The sequence below is a fragment of the Micromys minutus genome (genome assembly GCF_963924665.1).
Source record: "Micromys minutus genome assembly, chromosome: 1".
Lineage (NCBI taxonomy): Eukaryota > Metazoa > Chordata > Mammalia > Rodentia > Muridae > Micromys > Micromys minutus.
The window spans coordinates 52898762-52920449 of NC_137969.1; the positions used below are offsets into that span (position 1 = coordinate 52898762).

At 48.8% G+C, this 21688-nt stretch overlaps 1 protein-coding gene across 2 annotated transcripts in view; it reads left to right on the forward strand.

Moving 5' to 3' along the window:
- The window catches only part of ATF3 (activating transcription factor 3), a 47286-nt gene that overhangs the window by 15933 nt on the left and 9665 nt on the right, over positions 1–21688 (forward strand). The window contains exon 1 of one of the 2 annotated variants that reach the window (XM_080923503.1): positions 18459–18605. The exons of the other annotated variant lie outside the window; for it this stretch is intronic. The gene's annotated coding sequence lies outside the window, so the exon portion shown is untranslated. Of the gene's footprint in view, positions 1–18458; positions 18606–21688 lie in introns of those variants that run through there. 2 annotated transcript variants of the gene reach the window in all.

Below are 21688 nucleotides of genomic sequence, written 5' to 3' on the forward strand. Positions count from 1 at the left end.
ACTTTTGTGTTGCTGTGAATAAACACTCTAAAGTACCTAGGGGGTGGGGATGGGGGTGGAGGGTGCAACTCACAGTTGGAACGATCTAATCCATTATAAAAGGCCCCAGCAGCAGGAGCATGAGGTGGTTGATCACATTGCCCTCTGTCAGGAAGCAGAGAGACGAGTGCTGGTGCTCAGTTCACTTCCTGTTATGTTTAGTCTAGAACCTAACCTACGGGATGGTGCTGCCCACAGGTGCCACCTCCATTTAAGGTGAACCTGACCACTTCAGTTAACTCAGCTTGAGACTTCCTCAGGGATGAGCCAGGTTTGCTGGGATAGCGATTCTAAGTCTGTCAAGATTAATCGTGTACCAGGCTTGGCAATGCACTCCCAGACCTGAGGAGGCAGTGATTGGATTGTCATGAGTTCAAAACCAGCCATTCCAGGCAAGTCAGGGACACATAGTGGAACCCTGTCTCAAAAGCAACAACAGTAAAAGTAACACTAAATATGCTTTTATATGCTTACATATATAGAAATATGTAAGAGGTTTGAAATTCGAGTCTGAGCTGGGTATAGTGACACACATTTAATTCCAGTACTGAGGAGGCTGAGGCAGGAGCCCGACAGAATGAGAGTCTGACTCAAAGCAAAGTAAACAAAATAGAAAATAGCTCATGAATGCAGACCGGAAGTGCCAACCAACGGAGCCTTAGAAAGCAGAAGATGTGGGTTCAAAGCTATATTATTGTTTCAGCAAAGTGCACAGGTTGTGTCATGGGGCACGAGAGATGGCTCAGCCATTAGGAACACTTGCTGTTCTTTGAGAGGACCTGAGTTCAGACCCCAGCACCCACGCCAAGAGTCTCGCAGCCACCTGTCACCCCAACTCCAGTGCAGGCACAAGCCTATGCATAATTCTAACAATAGCAACAGTAATAACAATAATCTTTAATTTGGCAAGCCAGAGTCAAGCCTGCAGGGAAACAGTCCCTTTGCTGACCCAGTGAGACTCAGATGTGGGGTGAAGAAGGGGTATTGACCCCAGTGTTCAGTCTGAGTCAAAAAAGGTGCCTGTCTCAGTGGCTTCCTTTGCAAGCTGTAGCCAGGTGAGACCTCCTGCCTGGAAAAGTTTGGTTCTCTCTCACTGTTGTCTTGAGGAAGAGGAAGAAAGACCATGGAGTCTTGACAATGGGGAAAGCCCCAGAGGACACCGGTCTGAACAGGACGGGAGATGTAGCTCAGTCAGTAAGGTTCTTGTCTAGCATCACAAAACCCTGCCTTTCATCTCTACAGTCACCAACAACTGAGTGTGGTGGAGGTAGGGAAGGGAGGGGTTAAAGGTCAACTTCAGACACCTAGCCAGTTCAAGAGTAGCCTGGGTTACCTGAGACCCTGTCTTTAAAAAAAAAAAAAAAAAGTAGAAAGGAAGGAAGGAAAGGAAAGAAGGAAGGAAGGAATGAAGGAAAGAAGAAAGAGAGGAAGGAAGGGAGGAAGGAAGGAAGGGAGGAAGGAAGGAAGGAAGGAAGAGAGGAAGGGAGGAAGGAAAAAAGGAAGAGATGAAGGAAGGGGAAGGAAGAAAGGAAGGGAGGGAGGGAAGAGAGGAAGGGAGGAAGGAAAAAAGGAAGAGATGAAGGAAGGGGGAAAGAAGAAAGGAAGAAAGGAAGGAAGAGAGGAAGGGAGGAAGGAAAGAAGGAAGAGATGAAGGAAAGAAGGAAGGAAGAAACAAGCAAACCAGCATCCTGGCATCCTGACTGTAAACTTCAGAGTAGGAATCTATTTATCTGAAAGTTCCTGCTCCGAGCACCATTGCAGCCTTCACCGGTCAGAGCTCTCTTGGAATTATTCCTCATTCATTCCACCCTTTAGTTACCATTGGAAAAACTTCGAGATAGACTCAATATGACCCTTTCTGCAGCACTTTAACTCGGGGTTCATTACTAGAAAATTTCTGAGGAAGAGGTTGGCAGGAGGATTGAGCTAGTAAGGGTGCGTGCCTGCAGCCTGAGAACCTGAGTTAGATCCATGGGACCCACATAGTAGAAGAGAACCAGCTCTCTCTCTGACCTCTCTAGTAAACACATGCATACACACGCACACACATACATACACACACATACACACAGATGTACATACACACATACACACAGATGTACATACACACATATACACACATATATATTCATACACACACATACACACAGATGTACACACACATATATACATACACACACATACACACAGATGTACATACACACATACACACACATATATTCATACACACATACACACAGATGTACACACACATATATACATACACACACATACACACAGATGTACAAACACATACACACAGATGTATACACACACACATACACACAGATGTACACATACACACACATACACACACAGATGTACACACACATACACACGCATATACATACACACACATATACAGGCATACACACATACACACATGCATACACATGTATACACACAGACATAAATACAGACATGCCCACACACATACACACACATACACATGCACACACACATACACAGAGAGGGGGGAGTATGCAGAACCCCCAAAAGAAAAAAAGCCCTATTTCCTACAGTCCAAAAGAAGACATCGCTGTAGAGTCTGTAGAGTATGCAAGGACCCTTGGGCTTGGGAGCATGAAGCTGGTCCTACTTCTCTTTCTAGCGGACTTGGATGTCATCATTAGGGAGTGGGACATGATCTATCACAAGCTGGTTCTGTTTGTCCTGCGCGAATGTCCAGAGCAAGTCAGTGAATGCCATCCCCGCTTCCTTCATATCGGGCTGCACTGGAAACCACTGTGCACCCCAAATGGACCTGAGCATCATTACCAGATGACTAAGAATGAGAGCTTCCTCCCCACACTTTATGCTTCTCCTTGCTCACGCATTTCTATTGAATTGTCAACTTTCTGTGGTCAGGGAAGCAGGGGAACTGTATGGGGTAGGAGAGTAAGGATGCTTTTTCTAATTTGCATTTTTCAAGTTACATATTTTTACATCTTCATCCATATGAGCAGTGCAGTTGAGCACGTCCCCTCACTATGTCCCTTCCCTTTTCTCCCTACGTCTTCTCTGTCAGTCCCCTCTCTTCCCCTCAGTGGTTTCACTTCCACGTCCCTACCCTATACTCATGTGCAATTCTATCAAACTAGCCAACCTCAGAGAAAACATGCCCCGTCTGTCTTTCTGAGACTGACAGTTTGCCTCATCATCTCCCTACTATCTCCTTTTCCTGCAGATGATATAACTTTCATTTCTCTTCATGGATTTAAAAAAAAGAAAGTTCGGAGAGACAGTGTTTCATATAGCCCAGGTTGACCTTGAATTTCTGATCCTCCCGCCTCTGCCTTCCAAGTTTTCGGATGATAGGCCTGGTCCACCACACCCAACTTACAAATACATTTGAAACTTTAGTTCAGTTTAAATTTGGAGCTATAGCTGCTTTTTTGTTCTTTCACGATGGCACTGTATGATGGCAAACTTTCCTCAGAAAATCTGATTCTAAAACACTCCTGTGAATGGCTACAGAAGCTTAATGGACCTCTGTGAACACCTTATGAGGTTAGCCCTGGATATGGGCAACATTTGAGGAGCCGGATAGGTCTTCACTGCTCTCACTGGCTTTAAGGCGTGTGTCCCAGGCACTTAGGTGATGACAAGGACACTTGAGAGGATCAAGGAGCCCTCTTTGCGGTGGGTCTGGTTGAGGGGCTGAGATGGTGTGTTGCCTGAATAGATAGATCTGTCTTAATTTCTGTGTTCTTAACCGTAGCTTAACAGTTGTGCTTAATGGTGAATTCGGAGTGTGGGGTGTAACATAGACCCTTGAACTCCACAGCCAGGTGCCTCAGTGGTCCAGAGAAGCACGTATTTTTCCTCCATCATCCCAACTCCCAGTCGAATGTAAAGTAAGAAGAAAAAATGGTGTCTGCCCTGAGAGCTCGTTTGACTTCCTGACAGAGGACTGAGACTACTGCTGTACCCTGACCTGGAAAGCCCTCCTCTGTCGGGGAAGGTCACCCTTTCCAGTGGAGACACAGAGCTCCAGGATGGGCACACACATTGTAGTGAGGAAAGAAAGGCATACCTGGCCGCCCAGCCAGATCAGCAGAACAAACCCTGACAACCTATAGGGTGACAGATGTTAAAGCCAGATTACACTGACATCCCTCTTCACAAAGAATGTGACCTTTGATAGACTCCCAGTTTGTCACAAGATTTAAATCCATAGCAAACGGTCAAAGCCACAGGCATCCTGACCTCAAGCAGCTTTCCTAGACATATTCATCTGTCATTCTTCTTACCTGGAGACAGGTCTCCTCTCCCTTTCTGAAGAGAGCCCTTTTCCTTCATGTTCCATACCTTTGTAGGATCTGCTTCCTGTGCTTGGAAGGCCCCCACCCCATTCCCACTCATCTGTTTTACTTTTTTTATTTCAGACAAGGTCTCAAGTACCCCAAACTGGTCACAGCCTCACTATGTACTAAGAACAGCCTTGAACTTCTAAATTTGAACTTATCATCCCCTCTCTGCCTTCCAAGGGCTGGAATGACAAATGTAGACCCCCACTTGGTGTCTGAAGTGCTGGGCTTTATACACACCATACAAGCTCTCTATGGACTAAGCTACACCCCCAGACCACCCACCCCTTCAAGATTCATCTTTAAAGAAGCATTCCGCCCTGCAGACTCCCTAGGCAGAGAAAATCCACAGTACAGGTCCCTTGACAACATTCAACATTGCTACCTAAGATGCTATCACAACTTAGAACCTACAGGAAGCCTTGGCCTGTGCCCATCCAAGCACTGATCAAAGGCCATCACACTGGGGAGCTCCACTGATGACAGAGGTGAGGGTGGGGCTTGGCATCGAGAGCCTGCCAGCCCACAAGGGCCTGTGAGTCAGTCACAGCATCCATTGGTCTTCTGCTCCAGTAAGAGGTTTCACCTTGCTTGACGGAAGGCCTTTGGTCCATTATCTTTGATGGTAAGTTATTCTAAAATAGCTTTGTTATAAGAAATCTCAGACACGAGGGTTGGAGAGATGGCCCAGTGGCTACAAGCATGTATTGTTCTTGCCAGATACCAGGGTCAATTCCCAGCACCCATGTTGGGTGGTTCAAACTACCTGTAACTCCTGCTCCAGGGGTACCTGTACTTACACATGCACCATACACCAACGAATATACATAATTAAAAGAAATTTCTTTAAAGATTTATTTTATGCATATGAGTACACTGTAGCTGTCTTCAGACACACCAGAAGAGGGCATTGGATCCCATTGCAAATGGTTGCAAGCCATTATGTGGTTTCTGAGATTTGAACTCAGAACCTCTAGAACAGCAGTCACTGCTCTTAGTGACTGAACCATCTCAGCAGCCTCTAAAAGTAATTTTTAAAGAAATCTCAGCCAGACAGTGAGTTCTACAAAGGGAGTTTCAAGACAGCCAGGGATGCTACACAGAGAAACCCTGTCTTGAAGAAGGAAGGGAGAGAGAGAGGAAGGGAGTGAGGGAGGGAGGGAGGGAGGAAAGAAAAAGGGAAGGATGGAATTTCAAGCACAGGAAGGCATGAAAATTGACTGCAGTCCTCAGAGGCACAAACTAAAGAAGGTAGAACCAAGTTCCACTACACAGCATGTTTAGAGACCCTGTCTCAAACCAAACCAAACCAAACCAAACCAAACCAAACCAAACCAAACAAAAATCCCAGAAAGACAAAGAGATTAAATATTGGGAAGGGCGTGTGTGTGCTCATGTGTACACATGCGTGTGTACCTGTAAGCCCAGGGACAAGCCTGCATGTCATTCCTCCCAGTTCATCCACCTTGCCTTTAAATGCAGGGTTTCCCAGTGAGACCTGGGGCTCACAGAGCAGGCTCTACTGTCTGGCCAACAAGAGCCCCTCTGTCTTGCCACTACCCTCCCATCCCCCGCCACTCGGTTTACCAACACAGCCATCACGACTGTCTTAGAAGAAAGAATAGGAAGAGATGAAGCAACAAGAGAGAACGAGACAGAAACGCCTCAAATGAGTGTGGCAGGAGAGAGGGGTCTACAGACAGAAGCAGAGTCCAGGATGCTGAACTCCGGCTCATCTTCAGAAGCCATAAAACACAAGATGTAAACAAGAGCCTTGTATGTACAATGTTTAATGTTCTGATTGCTGTAAGCAAGTGTGGGAAAAGCCAGTCCAAATGACTTAAAGACTAAAGAGAGACTTACTGTGGTGGCCAGCCCTGCCTGATGGTGACCTTCTCTGCCCTTTTCACTCAGTGCAAGGCTCTTAGTTTCTTGGGTTTAAGAGTTCAAATCCAGCAGGAGACCTAAGCCCAGCTTTAGCCTTATGCTCCCAGAAGTGCGTCAGCCCTGATTGGGTTCAAAGACACTTGAGGTGACCCTAGAATGGTTTGCTCTGACTGGTTACCCACTACTGATAAACCAAAATAGTGCTGGGTGCTGCTTCCTGGAGGCAACGTGGGGAGCATTTGCTTCCTGTCCTCAGTGCAGTGCTGCATGTGGAATAGCCAAGGACTGCAGCCCCTATCAAAGACACAATTAAAATGCCACTCTGAAACGGGGACTCCACGCTTACACTTTGTCGTGGGGCCCTGAAATGACATAGCTAATCCTGGATGTGACTTACACCATGTTCACAGGGGAGTGGCTTTGGTTTTGGGGAGGTAAGGGCCGGGTACAGGCCGGCCTCTACTTCATTCACTATGTGGACAAGGACGATCCTAGACTCCTGAGTATCCTGCCCCTGTGGTCCGTGTGCTGAGATTACAGGTCATCACCACCATGAGCAGCGTAGAATCGGAAGGTTGAATAATGAACCAAAACAGCAGTTTTACAGCTGGGGAAGTTGGGGTGGCTTGGAAGGAAGAAATCCTGGGCAGAAGAGAATCTCAGAAACCCAGAAGCGCCCCAAGTGGTTGGCACTTCACAGTGCAAGTAGTCTGTGGTCCTCACCCTACAGGAAGGACAGAGTACAGTCAATAAATACTTCCAGGGAGAAAGAACAAACAAATGCCACGTGAATTGTTGTTAGGAAAGAGTATATTTTAAACTAAATCTCCCCCCATGATCATTGCAAGTTAAATGCCCCATGTCTCCACGGTTTTTCCACGCCGAGGCTGACTGTGTGAAGTCAGGATCCCCTGATCCCTTCACCAGCTGTTAGCTAAGAGTTCCACCTCTCTTACCTCACCGCACAAACGTTCATGAATCAGAGAGGTGTTTCTAAGAACATGTTTTCTAATTGTTTACTGTACAGTAATAGCCTTCTTTAATTACAAGGATGACGTTTCTAAAACCTAAATAGAGCACCTCAGTTGTGTGGGAGTTCATTGCTTTGGTGATAAAAGGAAACACGGTGACTCAGGTGGTTTCCTTTTCAGTTTGCGTTTCCTTGGGCTTTGCGTGTTGGGGCGTGTAAGGAGCCAGCGCAGAAGTGCAGTGTGGGCCGTGAAAGTTACAGCTAAGGCTTTGTAATGTCACACACACACACATGCACAGAGTGGGGGAGAGGGAGAGAAGGAAGGAGAGAGAGAGACTCCTCTCTGGATTGTGGCAAAGGGTGTCATCTTTAACACACTGAGCAAACACTGGAGGGCTAAGCAGATGTGCTCTTCCTCAAACTCTGTACATCTGGGGCTCTTTTCAGATCAGCAAAGTATGAGTGCCCTGGGTTAGGGGAAAAGAAGCCAGATCCAACCAGGCAGGTACATTGGAGACCGGGACAGTACAAACGTCCTGTGTGACTTTACTGTGTGTCTCTAGCCATGTCGGAACCCTGGATCAACAGGGAAGGGCAAGGGCTTCCTTCCTGAGGTTTGTACCATCACCAGACAGTAGGGAACTTCAAAAGTTATCACCGCAGGTGCTCCGGCTTACTAGTAATTTTCTGTATCTCTTCTCTATGTAGCCGGCCATTTTTGTAGCTCTTCTGGCTCTTCATTGTTTAATCGTTGTGTTTATGATGTATATATCTTGTTACTTTATTTCTTTAACTCTGACAGTATAGAACAAACAGGCCTGGAATTCACAGCCTCGATACTCTTTAAATACTGAGCCCGTGAGCCTGTGCCACGATACCCGATTTGCATCTTGTGGTCTCGATATGTAGCCCGGGATGGCCAGAAACTTGCTAATGACGGCTTTCGGAGCTGCGCAGTAAAGAAACAGCTGCCATGACTCATCCGATGTTAGGGAAGTTTTGATGGTGCTAAGAGAGAAAATGGACATCATTACCAGGACGATTCCAGAACAGAAAGAGAAAAAAGTAGGCTGGATATGGCGGGCCGAGGGAAGCAGAAGAGAGTAATGGGGAAGCAAGATGGAGACTAGAGCAGAGTGAGAGAAGAAGAGGGAAGTTTAGGAATAGCGAAGACCAGCAGGTTAAAGGAGAGAAAGAGGCTGAGGGAAGGAAGGGCCAGCAGACTGGCAGCATCTCACTTACTAAACTCCCATCATCCTTAGCGTTTTCCTTTTGTCTATAGGTGTGTCCCAACACTACATGTCTCTCCAGAGTTGGCCCTGTTAACCCAGGCATTTTTACATTTCAATGTTCCAGGCCAAGAAATGGTAGAGCCGAACACCTGTTGCCTTTGGGGTTGTACCCTGGTTAACACGGCAGGGGGCTTTGGGGCTGTACCCTGGTTAACACGGCGCGGGGGGGGGGGGGGGGGGAATGGGCCTTGGAATGTTTCCAAGGTTGCTGGTACTAGTGTAGAAAAATGAATCATGATCTATGTCCTCGGCTGCAGGGTTAGCAGCAGAATTAATTTACTAAGGATTAGACATTCCACATCCTCCCTTAGAAATGGTTATTTCTCATATGATCCTTCTCGTCCCTGACATCAAAACATGCATTCACAGATCCAAGATTATGTCTGGATGAAATCTCAGTCCTTTCTTCCAGGCTGGGCCAATCTGCAATGGTGCTCTTTAGAAGCCCCTGGTTTTGTTTCTTTTATGCTCATCCGAACATAAACTTCTGTCTTTGTCCATTCATAGATATCTCTGATGTCGTAGTCAGGTTTCTATTCCTGCACAAACATCATGACCAAGAAGCAAGTTGGAGAGGAAAAGGTTTATTCAGCTTACACTTCCACATTGCTGCTCATCACCAAAGGAAGTCAGGACTGGAACCCAAGCAGGTCAGGAAGCAGGAGCTGATGCAGAGGCCATGGAGAGATGTTACTTACTGACTTGCTCAGCTTACTTTCTTATAGAACCCAGTATTACCAGCCCAGAGATGGCACCACCTACAGTGGGCTGAGCCCTCCCCCGCTTTGATCACTAGTTGAGAAAATACCTTCCAGCTAGATCTCATGGAGGTATTTCCTCAACTGAGGCTCCTTTCTCTGTGATAACTCCAGGTATACATTAGTTCAGAAGTCTCTAAGTAGATGAGGGGGGAAGAATCACCCATCGACCAACAAGAATTAGAGTCTTGTAATAATCAGAACATCTTAATCTTGATTTTATCTTTCGCAGACACTTGAACAGAACAGCTGAATCCCAACTGTTCTGTTTACAATACATTGTCTTACTTTTTTTAAGCCTTATATTGTTCCTGCTGGAATTCCCGAAGTTCCATCTCCCTTATAAACAATTGCTTATCTTTCTTTTTGTTGTCTTGAGGCAAGTACTGACCTGGAACTTGCTCTGTGGCTCTAGGTACTCTCATGTTGACCATCTCCTGCTGGGACTTTCAGAGTGCTGGGAATCAGGTTTTGTGGGGCTGGTTTGTTTGTTTGTTTGTTTGTTTGGTTTGTTTAGTCTGTTTTGAGACAGGTTGGCCTCGAATTATCAGCAATCCTCCTGCTTTAGCATCCTGGGTGCTGGAATTATGGGCATGCATCACCATGCCCAGTAGTAAATAGTGGCAGAACATTAAAAAAAAAAATGAAAACAAAAACTTTTAATTACCCCCACAATAGGATATTTTGAAGCCTAACTGGCTTCAAACTCCTTTTGTAGCCAAAGCTAGTAATGAACTCATCGCCCTGCCTCAGTTTCCCAAGTACTTATATGAACCACCACACCCAGTAAAGTCTCTTTATAATCTTTCTGGTAGCATGTATCAATTGCACATAACAATGGGCTTTGTAGACTGTTACTTACATTTCCCCCTTTTCAACTTGTCAGTTATGCAGGCTGAAGACTTGGCTCCTCCTGGTTCCTTGCTGATTAAATCCCATTGTCCCTTTTCACAACCATGGCCATGGTCCCATCAGTCCTCAGGAAAACCCTGTGCCCAGCTTCAAACTAGTGGAATAGACTTACCTGGTGCTTGGTAATTAAGAGTAAATTTCCAAAATCCCTAGAGACCCACTCTCCCTGATCCCCTTCTTGTTTTCTGTCAGTCTGGTGTCCCCAACATGCTGCCATTCAGAGGTTGTCCCTTGGTCTGTTCCCAAGAACTAGAGTCTCCCCCTTAGCCTGCACACTCCCTAGTCGGCTTTCTCTGCACACACACATCTATCACCAGAGCTGGGGCATCTGATGCCCACATCTAAATCCCAGAATCCCCTTCTGTTCACTTCAACAGGCAATGGTAAGGTGACTCCTTCTCTGAAGTTTGGCTTTCATGATGGAATCTTGGATGGTAAAATGACAAGATCTAAATGCGAGGAGGGTCCACTTAAAATGTCAGAACATGCCAGAGCACTGCTTTGTGGATACTTTTTATTTCATCAGAAACATGCACTGAAGTGGGCCTGCTTTCCCTTCTGCCTGGCTTTGAATCTTCATCTGCCTGATGTGTGGCAGCTAGCTAGCATGTTAGCTACCCTGGGCTAGCTTGTTTGTTCGTGCATATTTGCTGTTGGAAGACCCTATGATATCCCCTGTCTCCCAACATTTGACCCTGGGGGCATAGTTCAGATTGATTATGAAATGCTTCATTGCTCTTTAATAGCTGGTCACCAGCTCTATGTCCTTGAAACTTTCTTCAGCTCCGCCCCTGAGTCCTGTTTTTCACACTTGCACCACACCTTCGAAAATCTTTGTTTCTCTTCATTGTCTGTGCAGATCCGTTGTGTGGAACCAGACAAGGAGCTGAGAATGGGCAGAGATAAGCCAGACACCCATGGGTTTCTGTGCATCTCTGTCTGAGACACTCTCTCCTCCTTTGCCTAAGAAGATTCATTTATCAATGCTTGCCAACTTCCCTGGATACAGCTTCTCTGCCCGGGTCAGCCTGGATGACACTGGGCTGTCACTACTTGTGGCCAAGCCTGTCCCCCCATGAGTGCTGGAGAACTGAGATGTTTCACTGTGTCTCTGAGCACAGTGCCAGAACACAGTAGGTTCTTGTTAAAATATTGACTGCCAGATGATGCTATTTTATATACTCATTTGCCACCTGAAGATTTTTAATCTCCTCAAGGTCAAGGAGTGTTCCTACCCTGCCCCTGTGAGCACACAGTCTGAGCACACTGCTGAGAGCAGTGTCTGGCAATAGGACATGAGCTGATGGATTGATTGATGAGTCTCAGCTCACGGGAGTGACTCAGTCCTCCCTCGGCCACTCCAGTTTCAAGTACGAGTCCCTCATCAGATGACTTCAGTTTGCCTCAGTTTGTCATATTTCGGGAAACGGAATAAAAGTCTAAAAAGCCCTGCTCAGCTTACTCAGTCAATAGCAGGGCTTATGTCTGTGGTTAAAGCAAATTAGGGAATAATGGCAAATTTGGCAGGGAGTCCAACATCACCGAAGGCACAGGGAACTGCTGGCATTTTCCAAGTGTGAATCTTCTGGAATTTCGGGAGTAAGGATTTCCTGGTAAGGTCAACAAGCATCCAGCTCTCGGGAGGCTGGGTAAGAAGGACCACACAGCCAAGAAAATAAGCCCAGGTGAAGCTCTCCAGGATCTAGAGGGCAAGGATGCTTAGCAGAAGTCTTAAAGTCCACCAGACAGACCTGTGTTGGTCTCAACCTCCGATGAGCAGTTTTCTTTAACCTTTCTGTGCTTGTTCTCCTTGTCTATAAAACTGAGAAAATAGTACCAGCCCAACAGAGCTAGTGTGAAGATCAAATAAGACGATAATATTTTTGAGAGTTCTTACTATGTGCCTTGCATGGAACGTGTTCTGTGTAATTGTGACATATATTGATTTTTTAAAATATTTCTTTTCAAATCAGTCAGTTATTCTGAGATGGGACTTTCCATTGGGGTCTGTAGACATTTCTGACAACTTTGGGGCCTATGAAACTAATGCACAAAGAGAGGAAGGAGAAGCTGCTATGTTGACGCCTGCCTCTAACCCCAGCACTCTAGAAGCAGAGGTTGGCAGATCTCTGTGGTTTTAAGGCCAGCTGGGTTTTCTTTGTGACAGGGACTGGTACTGATCTGGGATTCTCCATGTAACCCAGGCTGCCCCCAGGCTTACAATGTTCTGCACCAGCCTTCTGAGTGTTGGGATCACAGCTATTATTCACCAAAGTAGCTTGCTAATATTATCTAAAGAGAATTAAAAAAAAAAAAAAAAAACAACCCAGCAAACAAACAAAAAGCAAATCTCCTCAGGGTCCACACATCTGGCTTCCAGGAGTACACCCCAAATCCAGAATGTATTTGTTATCTTCTCTTTGTCTGTAAACATTCTCATGGACCTACATTCCAACTCAGCACATCCAAACTTGTGAACGGCCAAACAGTGCTTTAAGCACCTGCTGTGTGCAGCAGATGCCCCAACACATCCTGCCTTTGCTCCGAGGCTCTGGTGCAGAGTCCTGTGTCTGTGTCTGAGACAGATGGACGCAGAGGGCGTCCAGAGTCCTTTTAGACCTGGTGTTGTGTAGTTCTGAAAACTACTGCCACCTGACTCTGGCACCAGCTCCAGGTTCAGACTGAGGAGGGGACAGCTACTCTGGTTGTCATCCATGTCACCATGCTGGCTTAGAGGAGCCAGGACTACAGCACAGCTTATAGCCACAGCGAGAATTCTGCAGAAGGCACAGTCAGACGCATTGCCAGGCGGTCCTGCTGGTCATCCCTCTCTCATGTTGCAAACTCTTATTTCCTGTTCCATAATGGACAGACTGAGGGGTCTCAAAAGTACAGCTGGAAAGGTTAAAGGACATGCTCCATAGGAAAAGCACCTGCACGGTTTCTTCTTTAGATGTTAGCAAACAAGGAAGGATGCACAGGTGTCTCTAGCTCCTGGAATCTCTCTCTTCCAGCGTGTGTAGCACTTGAAGATTGAACCAAGATCCTCTCCTAACTCCATTTAAGTAACCCAAAGGAAGCTGGCAGTTGGTGTCTTTCCCATCAAAAAGACTAAAGTGTGTCTAGCACATTAGCAAAATGTTGGTGGCACCGTAAATGCTAATGTAGAGTAACAACTGAGTTATGTAACACCCATGAACTCTCACAGACTATGGCATCGAGTCAGGGCAGTGGTTCCCACTGGGAGGCAGAAGCAGATAGCATCAGGAGAGTTGTATGTGGACTTCTAAACACTGGAGTTGTCGGTCTGCTTCCGGTGATAATCCTTAGTATGTTTTATTATTTAAATCTACGTATATTTGTTCTATGAAACAATGGTATGTGTCCTCTGTCTTACAATAAAGTGTAATTTAATTTAAAGAAGGACATAATTTAAAGAAGGAAAAAATGATAGTAATATACTATCCAGAGTGATAAGCAAAAGAACAGGCATGAAGGTTGCCAGTATATAAAACCATAACTGTATCTTAAAATCATGTATATAATGAAAGAGGGAAAAAACATCAGAAAGATGATAACTAAAAATATTGACAGTGTTGAGATTATAGGCACTTTTCTCTTTTTGCCTCTTCTCTAATTCTCATAACGGCAGAATACTATTGTAGGAGGAGTTTGCTTATGTTTGAGAGACAGAGTCTTGCTATATAGCCCAGGCTAGGCACCAACTGCTGTGCCTCACAGGTGGCCTCAAACATTTGTCGTGTTCTCATCTTAGCTCCACATGCGCGCACAGCCTGGTCTAGCTAGATACCTGTTGGCATGATTTTTTTAACCTATTTCTTGCTCACTTTCACATCTGCCATATTATTTGATATTTATAGCAATGCTTTGAAGGAAAATAATATTGAATAATCTCATTTTTCAGATTACCAAGCTGAGATAGTACATTTATGACTTTACACAGGCATCCAGTTGCTGGAGGTCAACTGGTGGGCAGGTCTCAGACCTACTATATCCTATTAAGACCTGGGGTTCCCTGACCTCAGCTCAGATTTCTGGGGCCTGAAGGTCTCCTCTCTGAAGTGGGAATAGCTGCGGTCTATTGTCTACATGCAAGATGTCCTCAAAAGATCTAGTGCCTGCCTTGGGTGAGCTCCTCTGTGGCTGGGTACCCCGTGAGTTAACTTTTGGAAGTGTTGAGGGAGAAGGGGAATGGGAGGATAGGCTGTGTCCTAGAATCTAATCTGACAGGGCTTCTCAGCTGTACTTTTCAGAGAAGGGTTAATCACTGGGCCATGCAACAGCTTTCCCCAGAGCTGCCTCTTAGGCTCTCAGAAATCCACAGGGCAGTTGGGTGGCTGGGGAAAGATTGTCTCCATTTCAGGAGCCCCTCAGTCCAGCCCAGGGACCTCCACACACAATGGAAACCCTGGGAAGAGGACCTGCCCTTCTCAAGATAACAAAGGCAGAACAGAGGGGCTGGAGTCCCCGTCCAGCCCAGCCCAGCCCAGGTGATTTTCTATTTGCCATCTTCCAGCACCTAGAAACCCAGTGTCTGATGAGTTGTGGGTGGAGAACAAGGTTTACTCCTGTGGCTTTTTTTCCCCCTGGGAAGCCACCTCGAGACTGTCACTCTGGGTATTTGGGATTCTCGATCATGAAGGGGACAGAGAGCAAGCACCCTAGAAAGCCTTCCTTCCTGATCCACAGTCACAGATGCCATTACTGAAGACTCCAACTGCGAGCCTCCTTCTTAAGCACTTGGTGCTACTGTTTGTACACGATGTGGGAGAACATTTAAACCTGGAGATAAAGCCAGAGGACAGAGCTAGGGGCCAATGGCCACTGATTGCCGCATTCACAAGCCAATCAAGGGTCTTCCCACTGTGTGCTGTTTTCTTTCCCTGAGGGTGTGAGGATGTGCTCTTTAATTAGCAGTTCTCACAATCTGTTTGGCCGAGAGGTGGGTTCGGGAGAAATCCGCCCGACTGGCTTTCCAAGGTGGAGAAGTGGGGTCAAGACCTGAGCACAGACGGGCCAGCCCGTCAGCTCACGCTTCTCTGGGCGCCTTGTTTCCAGAGTTCGCTGAGCAAATACAGCTTCAGAGTCTGGAGAACATAGAGCGGCAGAGGAATGTGAAGGGATCGCCCTCTGAATTGCAAAAAACCTTTAAATATCTCTGAACTTTCTTTTTTTCCTTTTTTGCTTTTGGCTCCCTGTAATGTTTTTGTGTTTAGTTTTGGTTGCCACGAGGGGACTGTTTTTAGCTGCCTGGTTCCTTCTCCTCCCCCTTTTAATTTTCCCTCTTCCTTTGGTACATGCCCCAGCATGAAGTCTTCATTTCTTATCTCACTTGGCAAAACAGACCAGAGCTGATCTGCATGCGGGCTCCCCGGGCGGTACTCTGGCAATAAAACTCCACAACATTCAAGTTTCTGCTTACCCCTCTTTGCCTGGGGATTAACCCCTGAAATCCCGTTAGCCAGGGGCTTCCTGTTCGGGTTGGACAGGCATTCTTTTGCCTTTGTGTCGAGCAGGGTTTTTGGAGGGGTCGGGGGGTGCTGGGAACTTTTCTTGCCCCTCTGCGTGGCGCTACCCGGGGCCTTAAGTCAGGGTAAAGTGAGAAGCGAGGGGACTCAGATGTTGACAACTTCCTTTGGTCCAGACCTTGGGGCTCTTCCTTCCCGTTTTTCTCAGGCGCTTTACGATTCTCTTGGGAGCCTAGGGGACTGTGTCCGGCCGAAAGTGACTTTTGTTTGCCTGGGATAGGCGTTTTATTCAAGTGGAGGTGGGGGCGACTTCTCCCTGGAGAGTCTTATCGCTTTCAGGGTTTCAGTAAGAGGGAGGCGGAGGATGTCAGACTCAAAGCTCTGTAAACAACCGAGCGCATTTCTTCCAGGTGCGACTTGGAGATTGAAAGCTAATGGTTAGAACAGCAGGCAGGCGGGCGTGGGGGAGGGCACCACGGCCACAACCAGCTGCCCACGAAACTCTGCGGGCTTCTGTCCACACTACCCTTCACGGTCCTGAGCGAGCTGGTCTTGCTGCTTGGGTTCTCGAAACTGTCGGCCGAGCTTTCCACTTGAAGACTGGACCCACCTCCATAAATCTGTCTGGCGGGCTAATGGAACTCCGGTTTAATCCGGAAAGCAATAAGGGTTTCTATAGGGGTTCCCAGCGGCTTGGGGGGCGGGGTTCGTGTGTTTTCCCCCTCATCTCCCTGTTACGCTGTACAGTGGTGTTTGTTTATTCCAGGGCAGCCTGTAAAGAGATGAGGCAGGCACGAGGAGATCCCAAACGACTTTCATTTCTAGGCACCCGACATTCTCCGGGGCTGTGGCGACACGCCCGGGGTTTACCTGACGGCAGGTCGGCTGGAGGGCTGGAGGGAGCGGAGTGTGGGCGTGGGAGACGGAGGGTGGGGCCCCGAGAGCCGTTACCAAGGCAAAAACCAAAGCAAAACATTCGCCCGGCGCTTCCCGCGCGACGCTACGGCAATTCCGTCAGATCCTGGAAGGATCTAAGAGGATTCCGGGGACGGAACCACCCCAGGCTTCCCGGGCCAGCGAGGACGGAGAGATTCTGGGGGGTCTCGATGGAGGGCAGGGGCCTGTGAAGGGCGAGACTCTGCCTTGGACTGGAGGAACCCGGGTGCAGAGAACTTGGTTTAGTTTCAGGGGACATCAGTTCCTTACGGTGTAATACCCTGTGCGACCTTCCCTCGGGACCGGAACAGTCCCGGTGGCAGGTGCTTTGGGGCAGCGACAGCGGACAATTCTGCTTCTCACCCCAAACTACCACCTTGTGACCTTCTGATCGCCTTCCTCTCAAAGGCAGGCATTAGCAGGTGCCTCTGTCTTTACACCTCGGCGTTCTGTCCCGAGTGTGCCCGCGAACGGCTCCCAGGCAGGTGCGCCACTCCTGGGCCGCATAGCCCTTGATGAGCTATGGGTCTTGCGCTCAGCCCAGACCTTTGGAAATTACTGGATCAGAACCGGGAAACTATTTTCAAGGTTCAAACCCAGGTCTGCTGTGGCCTTGGCCTGAATTCGAGCCGTACGCCCAGCCTTTCCCGCCACCAGGTTTGAGAACAAGAGGCCCCCATGTCCCGGCTTTAAGCGGTGCGTGCTTAGTCCGGGCCACCGGGTCACCAGCACAGCCCTCTGTTCCTACATACACTCGAAACCTGGGACGGTTTTCCTCTTATTTCCTGAGGTCCAGGTTGACCCCTACCCCCGCCCAGGCCGGGCGCGAAGAGATCAAAGCTTCCTCTCTCCCAGACTAGCCGAGCCGCCTTTTTCCAGCCCCTCCTTATCCCTGCTCTACGTGGCCTCTGATCTCTCCAAATCTTTCCTCTTTCTACGCTCTTGTTTTCGCGGAGAATTCCCTGTTCATTTAAAATGTTTCCTGCTTGTTATTATAAACAAACCCGAACTGACAGCGTCTGGTCACAAGCACCTCGGGTTCTCAGCGGGTTCGGGGAGGCTCCTGCGAGTGCGCGGCCGCGCGCGTGGGAACACGAGGCCGCCGAATGTCTACGTTGACCCACAGATGTTAGTGGGCCCCGCGGCAGCGGAGGTCACAGTGGCGGGTAACGGTGTGGATTCACCGGAGTGTAACTTTGGGCACCTCCTTCACGCGGGAGACTGTCACTGCTACCCTTTCCCGGACCCCTTCTTAGGCTAGGCCGCTGGCCAGAGAAGGCGCCTTTTCCTGAAGTTTTAGAAAAAAATGACCACGCATTTTAGAGAAAGGTCGTGCCCGCTTCCCGGCCTCACCTAGTCTGGGCCACTGCCATGACCCGCCTCCCAGCACCCCTCCTCCCCCTTCCCCAACCTAGCGGAGGGAGAGATGCCAGGGCGGTGGAGTCATGCCGCTGGCTTGGGCACCATTGGCTCATGCCTGGAACACGCAGCGGCGAAGACGCACATCTGGCGGTGCGCCCGGGCGGCTCCCGGCCTGATATGGAGATAGAGGGCGGGCGGGTGTGTGTGTCCCGGGCGTGCGAGGCGCGCAGGACGCGCCGTGACCGCCCCTTCTCGCACTTGCATCACCAAGTCTGCGGTCTCCACCCACCCTTTGCCCCGCCCTCGTCCCTCCTTCACCCCTCCTCTGGCCAGTTCTCCCTGGAAGCTATTAATAGCATTACGTCAGCCCGGGATTGGTAATTTAGAGTTAAGCGGGCTCCCTGCCAGCGCGAGGGCTTTAAAAGGGGTGATGCAACGCGCTCCCAGCCACAGTCTCACTCAGCGAGACGCGGCGCGCACGGTGCTTCCCCGGCGGAGCGGACGGGCCAACCCGCGTTCCCGCAGAGTCCTTGGCGCTCGCCCGCCCGCCGGACAGACCGCCCGCCTCTAGCCGCTCTCTGGACCCTGGCCGCCCCGAGCGAAGACTGGAGGTGAGCATTAGAGCCACACCGAGGAGCGCTGCCCTCCCCACCCTAAGTTCCCTCACGATGATCAGTCCCGGGACCCTTGGCGCCTCTGGGGACCCGAGCCCTAGTTTCCGCGCCTTAGTCGCTGGGTTGAGCTGCTCTTTGCCGCTGCCGTTCCGAGCTAGGGAAAAGTTTCTGGTGAAGTGAAAGAACGAACTTTCTCTTTTGACTTGAGGCGTGAAAGATGCCCAGGGAAGGAGATTGCGCTTTCTCAGCTTGCAACTAAGAGAGGTCGTCTGGGTGGGTGGTGGGTGCTGGTACGCGGGGGTGAGCCACACTCTGGGGATCGCGGTCCCCTCCTCCATCCCGGGCGCTGGAGTCAGAGCGGGTCCCTCCTAAGTCCGCGGAGAGGCGCGGTGGCCGAGGCTTGTGGAAGCGCTGCTCCGGATGCCGATCTAAATGAATGAAGAAGGGAACGCTCTCTGTCGGAGGTCCGGCATAGCCGCTGGAGGTCGCCTTGCGTTCCCTGGAGCGGAACTCTGAGCCGCAGGACCGCGCTGAGGGCTGTGAGAGGAAAGCGAGTAGGGATAAGTTTGGAGGCGGCGAGCGCTGGTGTGGCGCTGTCCCGGGGCTGAAGGCCGAGAGGTCTCCGCACCCGCTAACGTCGAGCGGCTGGACTTGAGACGTCACTTCCAGCTCACCCGCTGGACTTTTAACTGGTCCTTGGATTTCTTTGTGTATTCGAAGTGAACCAAAGGAATCGGGTCAAGCGGGTGGAGGGACCAGGGTGTGGAACCGCTTGTACTTGTGTGTGCTGGTGGTGGGGGGGTTGTTTTGTATTCTTGTGATAGGGTCTCACTCTGTAACCCAGACTGCCGGTAAACTCCGGGCAATTCTCCTGCCTCAACCTCCCAAGTGCTGAAATTGCCACGCCCAGCACCTCTCTGCCTGTAGGAGCCTGTGCTGTGTGGTTCAGATAGTCAGGTTTGGACAGATTTTTTTCTAGAGTAAAACGATTTAAATAAATGGAGTGCGGGGGCTCCCCACCCAGCGTTCCTAACCGGTCTCTGAGACAGGACCAGGAAAGGGCGCTTCTCCCTTTGGGTTGGTTCCCTGCTCCGACCCTCGCTCTCATTTTGAACTCCCATTCCTGTACTTTCCTCCTAGCCATTTTATTTTCCTTGACTTCGTCACGTTGCTCACAGACTTTTTAAGGAGTTGCCAAGCCGGACCATTGCAAACGCCTTTTCTCCTCTCCTGTTGTTCCACTTTTTTTTGGGGGGGGGGGGAGACTAGGTCTCCCTATATAAGCCAGGCTTGCTTTAAACTCAGGGCAGTCTAACAGCCTCAGTCCCCAAATGCTGAGATTACGGGCGTGTGTCACCAAGAAGAGAGCACATGTTTTGCCTGTTGGCATTTGTTGTAGGATAATGTTACCACGTACAGGCTCTTGCTTGGGGGGTGGGGCTGGAGTGGGGGGGTGCTGTTGCTTCTCTCTGGAGGTTTGAGAGGCTGCTGGCCAGGTGCCCAGAGTGAAGAAGACAGCACCCAGAACCCGTGGCTATCTAAATCCCGTCTCGGGCACACCAGTTTCTTGTGCCAAGTATGGAACGCTTCAGCCCTTAGTTGCCTACCTGGCCGACAGCTCTGTGGCTGCTTACTTGGCTGATCTAGTTAACTGACGGGTCTTCAGGGTAATGCAAAGTGAGCAAGGGGTGGGTGTGAACAGCTTGGCTGGACCTACCACACACCATCTCTGTGAGTTTAGGCAAGTGCCTCCCTTCCAGGACCTCAGTTTACTCAATGGCAAAATGGGAATTTGATCTGGACAATTTGATCTAATGGTGTTCCATGAATCTGTGATTCCTTAAGGAACTGGCTACAGGGGGTTCCCATCAAGGGAGGAGGAACATAGCCAGGATACCACAGAAACTTCGAGAGAGAAATGGTTTCCTGTGTGAAAACTCACAATGTCTGCCAATCTGTAATGGGGGAGTGTGGATGTCAGCAAATAGGGTGTAATTCACCTGATGTCTCGAGAACTCAGGGGTCAGCCTCCGGTCGTGACAGACTGGCTTGAAATTGTTGACAGTTCCAGTCAATTCCTGACCAATAGAACTAAACTGAAACTGAGCTAAATCAGGTTCCCCAAGGGGGGGTAGGGGGGAGGGAGTCAGAATGGACGTGTGCACGCTGATTTCCTAGGTTTTAAAGTTTGTGCACGTGATGTGTTACCCATCTCTGCCCTGGGAGGGAATTGGCAACCTCTGTCACAGTTCTCAGGTAGGAATTAAGGTCAGAAAGCATCTGGCTCCTTGAGTAGGTGCTTAACAAGTGAGAACAGGAGACAGACCTGGAGCCACTGTCTCTGACTCTGAAGCCCCGCCTCTGCCTCCAGCCTTCAGACTAGAGAAAGAACAGGATGTAGAGTTAGGAAGGCGGCTATTGAGTCCCGAATCCTACAGGACAGTTTGCAGACAGCATGGTGGGGGGAAGTAGAAATCAAAAGTGAAAACTGGAAGCCATCATAAGTTACTAGGAAATTAAAAAAAAAAAAAATCTAGGAGCTGACTTTCCAATTAAACGAGGGAAGTTTCATTTTCTTTAAAATGATGAAACTGCCAATAGTGTGACATCATTTCTGGTTGAAAGTCACCAAGTGGAAGTAGCATCTAGTAGCAAATCTGGAAGCCGGTTTTACGATCAATGTAGAAAGTTAACTCAGCATACCCCAAACCCCCAAACATTTCCCTCTTTGGGGCCTTGGCTCCTGAAGTCGAGCTGAAGTTTTAAACTTTCTTTCCCTGGAGGACACATCCTGACTCTAGTCTGACTCTGGAGACCTCTGTGCAAGACAAACCAGAAAGTACAAGAGCTCAAATCTCACAGAGTGTACCCCATGATGGTGGGAAAGGAAGGTTTTCTTAACTGCTGTAAGCTTGTGTCCCCAAGTGAGCCCCACCCACAGCTTTTCACAAAGGCATTCCATATCACTGACCTTCTTCAGTTTCTTCCTGACTTTACACTAAGGATGTTGGTGGGGGAAGTCCTAAACGGCAGACTTTAACCTCAAAGGGCTCATTAATAAACTTAGCTGCTGTGGCTCT